Source organism: Papilio polytes, unplaced genomic scaffold (genome assembly GCF_000836215.1).
Source record: "Papilio polytes unplaced genomic scaffold, Ppol_1.0 DF823691.1, whole genome shotgun sequence".
Lineage (NCBI taxonomy): Eukaryota > Metazoa > Arthropoda > Insecta > Lepidoptera > Papilionidae > Papilio > Papilio polytes.
In genome coordinates, this window is record NW_013525513.1 from 3,231,262 (window position 1) to 3,242,205 (window position 10,944).

The 10,944-nt window shown below is 31.3% G+C and overlaps 1 protein-coding gene across 1 annotated transcript in view; it reads left to right on the top strand.

The window, feature by feature from the left end:
• Positions 1-10,533: 10,533 nt before the first annotated feature.
• The window catches only part of LOC106104061, a 58,606-nt gene continuing 58,195 nt past the window's right edge, over positions 10,534-10,944 (top strand). Inside the window, exon 1 of the mRNA XM_013283998.1 lies at positions 10,534-10,615. The gene's annotated coding sequence lies outside the window, so the exon portion shown is untranslated. The remainder of the gene's footprint in view (positions 10,616-10,944) is intronic.

Here is a 10,944-nt window from a genome sequence, read left to right on the forward strand (position 1 = left end):
TTTGCTCTTCAAATATTGAAAACAATATCATTTTCTAAAGGAATATTTAATCCTAAAACATATATACAATTGTGAACATTACAGTGAGAATGAAGCTTGCAATAAAACCAGAATCATAACCAATTTGACACGATCAATTTGATTTGATTACATCAATTGGCAATGGAATATATACAGACAGACACGTTAAAGTACCGATGACTAGTAAGAACTCCAACGCTTAATCTTTTTGTTTGAAATGTTCAATAATTATAAATGGAAACTATTTTAAAATAAAATGAGAGGAAGTATTTATTAAGTGGGTAGACTGTGTAAAAAATCTAATAACTTTTAGGGCCTGTCTTACCACTGGCCGATAGAGACTCAGATAGCTTAAAATTGCGTCACAGTCAAATAAGGGAACATAATCCGATATTTCCATCACATATTTTACACGTTGGATTGTTATCAGACAATTTACAATTTGGTGGGACAGCTCCTTAGTTATTTTAACAATAATACATTATGGTATATAATTCATGTTTGAATTTGTTGATTATCGTTATAATTTAAACTAACTACCTATATCGATAAAAAGGAACAAGGTCATGTTTGTATTTATATTTAGTACATTTATTTGTCCTTAAGACCGGTTAGTTCCCTTTATATTACTTTATATCTGATCGATTACAAACGTTATCTTTTGCTAGTAATGACTGCAAGTGAGGACGTGATACACATCACACTCGCGCCAGCGCCTCCTAGCGAGCCACACGATAAACATGTTTTGTTTAGTCTATGATAATTATTAAATTAATTTGCTCACTAATATTTGCCTTAGTGTGATAATAGATTAGAGTTTTAAATAAATATGTTAGTTATTTGTGTTTCGTGTGAATTTTGTCATATAATGTTACCATTGTCTTTAAATTGTAACACAATGTTGCCATCTTATTCCTTCCGGTTATTAGACAATGTAATGTTTTTGTAAAGATTATTCGGTAGTGGAAACCCACGGTTATGATTTGAAATTATGAGAATAATGTTGCATTTAGCTGACTCATCACTAATAGTGCATTGACTTTTGTGTTTTTAATTGCAACTGGTATTTCCATTTTAGATTAAAAGATTATTTTACCTGATTTAATTAGGTCTATATCTATTTGTTTTTAAATGTAAGTTGTATTGGAGACATATTATACTACATGGATTGTTATCTGTTTAAGTTAGCATCAAATTTCAACTTAATTGCATCATTAAACTCCAATAAAAACTATCAAATGTTAATATGACAGGGCTGGACTCTTACTGGAGTTTTTTATTGATCTTTCTTTTTTTACATTAAAAGACCAAATCAAATAATAAAACTTTCTGCCATATAAATCATCTAGTAATATTATTTATTCTATTCAATTTTTTCCCGCTTCAAATTACATAAACCCGCCAATTGTCTGCGACGTCAAAATATATTGTAAATCAGAATCAATCGTGTCAGTTTCTGCATCTCGTAGAGGACATTGCACTTCTCTATTGTAAAAAACTGACATTAAAAGTCTTCTAAAAGTTTTTATAGACGAACGAACTATTATCGGCGTAAATTAGATGTGATCACAGTAACAAGCTGGATCCTTGGTGAAGCTGGTTTGTCGTTGATTATTCAGATTTTGAGTTCAGAATGTATTTTATTATTATTATAAGATTTCTTGTAAAATTTAAAGGCATTGTTCCAATACAAAAATCATCCTAACTGTGTAAAGTGTTGCCTGCCAGTAACAAAACATATAAAAACTCCAACATTATAGCTTATAATTGGTAACCAATAGGTTTATATTTATAAAAATCAATGAAACAGAGCATAAAACTCACAACTCCATATTCTGCGTTTACAAGACAAAGATAAAGGTAATGAGTGGTCATTCATCACACAACATTGTTACAATTTCCGTGAATAATTGTTCTGTTCAGTTGTCAATATAACAAAGCGGTAATAGGTAAGGAACTAGTGATATATATGGAGCATTCAATCGCAGTCAACGAACGACATTGTAGTTTTGTCAGCGGTGTCTCAACGTGGTATATACTTGTGCACCTTTGTACAGTTTTCACGGCCGGCGCCGCGAATGAGCTCTAAAATAAAACAGTTGAGAATCTTGTTTGGTGGTCGGTACGCGCGAATCGCTACGCATTACGTGATCGAGTAATTACGAATTGATCTTAATTCCTCGTCTTAGTAATTTCTCCAACAACAAACTAACTCAATTTGTTTATTAATTACCCAGTGTTGTGTTTCATTTTTGAATTTGAGTGATGTGTATTGTGGTTTAAAATTGACGTGAAATTTGAATAATGTTTTTATAAAAACTTTTTAGTTATGTTTCGGTTGTAATTAACTAATACATTTTTTGGTCATTTTTTAAGATTTGATTACTGCACATTCTTTATTTTTGTTTTTATTTTATTTATCGGTAGGAATTTGTACCAAGGTTTGTCTGTTGTATTCACTGGATACAACGTGTAGGTTAAACTCAATTAACAATTGTTCATTCGTATTAATTATTGCTATCAGTTTGTACAAAACGAGTTTACGTCTGCCAGTTTGTAGACGCGGTCACGTTTTTGTAAACTAATCTCTATTACCATGAAATTACGGAAGTTTTTCGCGAGAAAAATTAACCCAATGAATTTCAAAGTCTTTCAGCACGTTCTTAATTCAGTCGTCCGGAAATATTTGCTGCTATAGTCTGTGTTCTAAGTTTATTAAAAGAAAACATTGAAAGTGAAATTATTGTGTATTTGTTTGTTATTACGTTTAAGTGTTTGGATTTGATTTCACTAAAGTAAGTTTTACTTATGACCGATAAAACAAACTTAACAGTAATATTATCATTCTTTCATTTAAATGTAAAACTAAAAACGTTTACTTAACATGACAATAACTGGGGATGTTTATATCCTATTAATTCCAAAGCAATTTCATAACATATTTGCTGAATTATAGGTTTTTTTTACATTCTTTTGATATCGCATCCTAAGTGGGTAGGGTATTTAATTCTTTTACTATTCGCGATGAAAGAATATCTCAAATATCATATATAATCATATATAATATATAATATTTGAGACTATTATATATCATCATATATAATAGTCTCAAATATCCGTTTGATAATCTAAACCTAAATCAACGTATAACCAACATCTTTGGTTTATTACGTCAAAGTTTTGTTGGTTGGAGCGTCGTGCATGCTCACCGTCAGTCATTACCATTGAATGCCTGCGCCTTATGGGGCAAGTCACCGGCCTTGGCTACACGTACTGCGCTCCAATTGATATAATGTTGTCACTTTTTATACAAAATTAAATTGATAAAATTGACCCAAAAATACAAATGATACAAAGAAATGACTTTAAGTTATCGTTTTTAAATTTTTATCTAGAGATATCTAATTTTTATCTAGAGCTGATCCAAAAATTGGTCATTGGTAGACTAATATTTTGATCAGCTGCTTTTGTAGTCGGGAGAAGTACCTATTGTTAAGAAGAAAATAAGTAACGTGTTCTAGAAATAATTCAACACTAGATTGTCGGCATAAACGTCACGTCCCTAGCTGACAGCTGTCAATGTCATTAGAAGAATTGACATGCGCGCGCGATCCTGAGCCCTGACGAAAAGTGTTGATCTGAGTTTAAAAACGATAGTATCAATTAAATAAATTGTTTAAAACTGTAGACATAACTGATGTTTATAGAACAAGTTAGTAGAATCTCATATTCAGAATATCTCTGAACAAAAATTTGAATATTTCTCATAAGGCTCTTATTATTTAGGCCAAGATATAATTGGACTCTATTCAGGCATTGAATGAAAAATCCAAGCGACGTCTTGTTTGTTTGTGACAAATATTAACAAATACTACTAGAAGTAAGATAACTATAGCAAAACTATTTAGCAAAATCTTGCTTTCCAAGAGACGGTTAATGTTAGATCTCATTGACTTAAACCATAATGTTTTAATCATAAGAAGTAGTTATACTATTTTAACTATCATTACATATTAATTTGCACTATATTGATTTTTCATTATAATATGAAACTTCATTCATAAACAGTTTACAAAATAAAAGCTTATATTTCCACACAAATGAATATCTTTTCATGAGAGCGTGAGCCTGTTGTTCCAGCCTAACCGACCGTCACTGATATGACGTCACTCTATCGATCCCTCTCCCCTCCCCAACACCCCTGCACTGTCAATGTGCTTAGAGTAGGACATGGGCACTGAACTGCGCACGCAAATAACGAATAAACGTAAAGTTACACCTTTGATTTTAGAAAAATATATTTAATTTCAATGTAATTGGCAAAACTTGTACATCGTAGTCTTAAAGAATTAATTCATGAAAAATTGAAATATATTTCTATGTAGCAACACTAAAAGTTACTATGGGAAAACATGTAAAAAGTTCAGTGATGTTCTATGGTGGAAAATTAAAGCGCATGCGTGAAAAACATGGCGTCACGGTAAGGCTACGGTCGTAATGCGGGGATGGACAGAGTCGGGTTATCGATTAGAATACTGGAGAATTTAGTTATTTCGAGTAATTTCTGTTTTCGCTTATCTTAGTAATATTATAAATGGGAAAGTTTAGACGGATGGATGTTTATTAGAGTTTGTAACCTAAACGGCTGAACGGATCTCGTGTCGGATCGAGTGCAATTTCTATTTTTTTATTTAGAAGATTGCAAGTGCGGCCCTGTTCTGTATTTGCATTCGGCCATAGTCGGCGGCAGTCGTGCACTTCCGCGGCCTGTCTTCAACCCTCGCCGTGATGGCTTCACGGCGAACCAAAAAATCTTTAAAATTAACAACCACATAAACCGAAAGAAAACCAAAAATATTTTAAGTGTAAACGATGACTGTTTCATTCTCTACGTTATATTTAATAAGTGAAATGTTATACAGTTCTGTTGGTTTTATTTAGTGCCTGTGATAGTAATTTGTAGTGCTCTGTAGTAATTTTTGTGTTTTTGAGTAAGCAGCATCAAATTAAGGTAACAGTGTTTTACTACATTTATTAAAACGTAAAATAAATATGCATGCAATTTAAAAAAATACGTTAGAATACTCAATTCCTTAGGAAACATATGAATCTGTAATTTTAAATCTTATTTCTATAGTGGTACGATTCATTTGTGTTTTTTAACACTACTAGGTTCCGTCAGCATTATTGATTACTTAAGATCGCGATTCATTGAGTGGTACAACATTTTAGCCATTTCTGTTCATTGCTTTTTAGTTCGTTTCCTCACTAGAGACTCGTAAAAATCAAAAGTATTTTGCAAAACTGTAATACTATTGGTTGAATTAATTATTTCTTAAAAAGATAAGGGTTGTATTTTCCGTTTCCTCAAAAGCGTAAAAGGCGTCATTCCAATTTTTGATTCTTTCAATAACAGTTACGCAGAAAAAATAAATAAATTCTATAGAGACCAAATAATTTTCACAATTTCTGAAGTTCCGTTTGTGAGTGAATGATTAGCAAATATTGATTAATGTACTAACTAATCAAAAAAAATTAATTATCGACGAAAATTCACACTGCAATATTTATTTATTTACAGTGTGCAATTATATTAGTAAGCAATTTTTTCATTAAAATTACTAAGACTAGTTAGTATTTTTACCGACTCGACATTTTTAGTTTTACTGTAATCTTACAAAATCCAGATTAATATATTAAGAACAATTTTTTTGCTAAATTTCAAAGTTGCGTGACTGTATTCTATAAGCCAAAGTTGGACAATTAAACTCTTATTCTCAATCGTTAAAGAAAGTTTGATTAATATAACCTGACTTTCTTTCAAGTTACGTAATATCACTATAGTTTCAATTTTGTAACAAGTTATTTATGGACGCCATCAGTTGAACCATTCACGATCTAACTAATTGCCTTTTTGTTTCAACCAGACGAGTGTATTTTGGTACCGTCTTGATGTGTTTCAACTTAAGTAGTGAGAATAATTGTCAACCATTGGAAAAAATCCCTATACCATGTTTGAGTTCAGTCAATAATGTGATAAAATCTAGAATGTTCAATCTGCGAAACAGGAAGTTTTTAAAAATTCGATAAGGAAAGTGATGTAACTTGAAACTGTAGGGAAAAGTTCAAGAGTACATTAACGTCCTCGAACCCTACATATTCGCATTAAAACCAGTAATTTTCGTATTTTCAACCTTACTACATGTAAAAATTTAAAAGACGATGATCAAAAACTCCATGTCGTTATTCCAACTTAGTTTGTAAAAAATTAACTGATGAAAGTATTAACTAAGTATCTTTTAAAAGTCTCGTGATTGCATTTCGAAAATGAAAGTTAAAATCATCTAACATTTGAATAACATTTTATATAACATCTCTAGTTTTTATCATTATTACAAAAAGAAATAGATTTATGCATACAAAAGCATAGAAAACTATTCACCTCTGTTATTTCATTCACCTATACAGCATAACAAATTAAATTAATAACATCGAATAAATTGGACTGTCTTTATTTACATTAGTGTCTATCAAACCATTAAATACCCTAAATTTAACATTTATTTTCTTTGACGCAGATATCACGCCATGAAAGACATCGACGACGACTATGACTGAAAAGGAAGTCAGCAGGATGTTGGGTAAGTGTAAAACGAAACTTTAACATATCAAAGTTAATTACTTAAACTGTTACTTAACTGTGTCTTGAGAAACGTATAAGTTATAATTTTAGTTTTATAATTTTACTATTACCCTATTTTTATATAACTAAGCTATGGTGAACTATTTTTTACTAAAATACAGATATACAGTCTATGCACAGGATAACTCAAATCGTAATCAGGTACCACATCTTGCAATTTGTAGAGTTCCAAGAATTAATAAGAAGGAATTAATACCCTCGTGTTCTATAATTAAGTTAATTTAAGTTAAAGTAAGGCGCTGCGGATGTCACGATAAACGATTACAAGTTCCTACAAACTCAGTCGGACAAGGTTTCACTGCCTTAAGCGAACCTATTAGAAGCTTGTGACAAGTAATTAAAACCTTGAGGCTCACGTACACGGTCATTACAGATAATTACAAACGTTTGATTAAATTACATCCGAGTCTTACGGACGTGTCGCGTTTTAATTTGAAATTCTGGAAACAGTGCGGTATTGAAGATTGCAATTTTAATTGAAATCGACGAACTATGTTTACATTTTTATATGAGAAAAAATAATGTTGACGATAAATATTTGTGAATTTTCTTTAGTAGATAGTGTAGTCTACTTGACTCTAATATTCAATACGCAAGTATTTTTTCAAAGAAAGAAATAGGTCGTGCAATAAAACTTATAAATGCTAGAATGCTACAGATGTAAACAATGAGGCATAGCAACTTATGTGTTCCTATCAGGTGAACGTCCATTGTCTCTCAGGCTGCTGATATAAAAATACTTGTCTTTTATCTTATCAAACTCTTATACTGAAGAACGAAAAAAAATATAAATGCAATATTGATTTTTTAAAAAGGAGAACAAATAAATGATTCATATAGTTACTTAGTAACATATTAATATGTCATCTTTGTAACAGATGGCGCTGATATCACGACAAAAAAGGGATACTGTTTTAGTATTACGAACAACACGATTTTACATACAACTATAGGCATGTAGCTAGGATTATTAAATTAAAATTGGCCTACGCCGAAACAGGGCACATTAATCCAGAAAAAAGATGAAAATAGTTATGTTAAAATAAATAAGAATTGCATCTTGCTTCTCATATTATTATGTTACATTGGTAGGATTATTGCCGTGCGTAATGCAGTAGGCGGCGACCTCAGTGCAATAGATGACTCGCACGTGGGCTCAAATGTTGCTGATGCAACTATCACAGACGTACCTAAAGTATGACAGTTGGAATGAAGTTCGCATCTTAATTTGCCTGTTCTTTTTGATCTTTAAAGATTTACTAAAAAAAACTAATGTAAAGTATTTAATCTTGTTAAATAATATAAAATTAAAACATGCACTCCAATTTACCAATTAAAAATTCATAAAATATAAGGCACGTATCATGACTCTTCAAACCTTATAGTAAGTTACCGCTATGCATCGGGTGTTCGCTTCCTGAGCGATGCACGTCCAATCATTCCCCAATAGCCCTTTAATAGAATCACAACTCCGTTACAATAAAGTCAATACACTCGATAAATATTACAAAGTTAGCACCTTGAGTTTAAATCTCTGTGTCCATTGCTCAAGGTTCAATTTCACTCGTGATTTCTTATCAATTTGACATTGACATTATAAAAAATGCTTTACCGCGTGTGGCATATATTTTTAGCCTTATTAAGAAAATCACGCCAAGGCCCCCAGAGCACAGTATTGAAGATTCACCTACGCAGTTATTAGGTCGCTTCTAGTATGCAAGAGTGTCATTTTATTGCCGATAACCTAAAGATAAACAGACATAAGAAAACAGCTATCAGTTTAGAGTCTAGTGTTAATAGTATTGATAAGTGTTGTGTCAAGTTACTGTTATGTTAAACTCGAAGTGTTATAAAATATATCAAAATAAAGTGCATCGTAACATTGTTATAGAAATAAAAAAACAAGTGTTTCAAGTGAAAATTAGAAGAAGGAAAAAAACTTGATAGTTATTGATAAATTGGACTACAGATAAGAATTGGCTTAGTCATTTTGAGCAAAAATGATTGGATTTGTGTTGTGTGTGTTATCTAAAATTTATGATTTAACAAATAATGATACCAATGACAATGTCGTGCCTAAAAATAGCAAGAAATTAAATCAGAAAAGTTACAAAAGAAAGCACATAGGTATGTTTTGTTAATGTTAGTGATTTTACATCAATATTTCCAATATTGTTTGATTTAGCTAACTTAAAACAAACGAACGGGGAATTTAACTGTTGATTACCTTTAATTTTAATATTTGAAAAGCACGCCATCTAGTTTAATAATATGGCAAGCATATTTTTAAGAACGAGAAGTAATCAATGACATCGATTTAAAATTATTCATTAAGAATGACACTAGATGGCAGTATGCGGAAAATCAGATTAATTAAATTGTATTAAAAGTATAAAATAGGTAAATCAATAGTAGAAAAAAATTATACAAGTAAATTTACTCGTAAATTACTAAGTGTGGCTGCGGCAGTCATACTGCTCTTAGAGGATTGGAATTGGGCATAAATAATAAACAATATGTAACATATTTCGTTTAAAATTTTATGTGAACACATTCATACAAACTAAATAGCGAAAGCAACTATTAAAAACAATTTAATAATAATGGTGACGTTTTTATAGGCTTTACGAAAGTAAATAAGATTCTCTCTCCTATCTCATAAGTGACTTGTCTACTTGTTTTTAGATATTTTAAACAATTACACATAAAAACTTTTTCGAATTAGATTTTTTATCAATTCTATGAATATCATAGATTGTTATTATAAGGATAGTGTTCTAATATTTACTTAACCGTCATACAATAAGTTTATCAGAAACCGATTCGTGACGCCAGTGATTTACGTTATCTATTCGTATAGTTTCTGTTCAATAGAAACGCAATCTATTGTAACAGAACTGTCAATTTAAAAAAGGAAAGTAAAATTCTGTTGATAACAAATGCAAATTGGTTTCAAACAAACATGTTCGTGCGAAAATATCCCTACGATAATTTCAGGAAGGCAGCAGAATATTTGAACCAGGATTTTATTACAACAATAAATCGGCTTAAGACCTTGTCATTTTCTCCTTCCTCTTACCTTGATGAGGTTAGATATTTCTAGAAGAAAAGTTTTGTACTAGGTATAAGTATTTGTTGCTTCCGCTTTTTAATGTTAAATATACTTTATTATGTTTTTGATAACTAATTCTTATGAAATTAGTATATTTTGAATTATTTGGACAACAATGGCGAGATGGTAATTAAAGTCATTGTTGTTGCTCACACGGTTTCATTTAAGGTAGAGGACATTGACCGGCATTATAGCTCAAGTTGGCAAATGTACCGTTACACGCTTATTTTGCTAAATCATATGCTTAACGTGGGTCTCCACTGCCGAAACATGTACCGAAACTTTATTGTCATCCTTCTTATCCTGTTAAAACAACAGAGAGAACGATATTGTTGTAATAACTTTTGTAATGGAAATTTAGATTACACGAATATTGTTGTAAGTAACGAATTGTTTATTACAAGTCGTTTTAGCGACTTTTTTCCTCAAATAAATGGCGAAAATTGCATAAATAATTAAAATCGTTAGGTCGAAAGTAATATTTATCCCTTTATTTCACCGCGTGAATGGTTTTAAGTTATTTAAATTTAGTTTTTTAATATCTTGCAAAGCTGTTTTGTAAAACCTTTGGTCTAAAATACCGTCAGAGTAACATTATTGATGTAAAACTTATTTGTTAATCCACCCCCAAAATTGCTTATTTTATTTGGCGCAACCGGCATGGCGAGTGACGGTGAGCGCAGTGAAGTTTGCGGCGCATGCGTACGTCAGTAACGCGCGCTGCGCCTGCGCGTTTGACGTTTATACGGCGGTGGTGTGTTCCTGATCCGATTAACAACGTCAGTTTTATCTTATTACTTATCAAAATAATAAGTGTACACAAATGTGTTGTATCGCTTGATTTGCCAAACTAAATATGTTTTAATATTAACGAAGCGTGTTCGTGAATTTTATCTTTTGTGTTTAATGAAATCTTAGTCATCCATGACCAAGGAAAGTGCTTTATAATAGTTTTCTGCAGTGTATTGAGTTGTTTAAAAAACATTCAATAATTAAACATGAAGGATCAAAATTCTAACGCGCTTTAATCGTCGTATACGTTAGATTGTCCTGATCTATTTACGTCACGTTCCCGGTGTTCCCCTCCATGTGCGACTAATTTCATTGC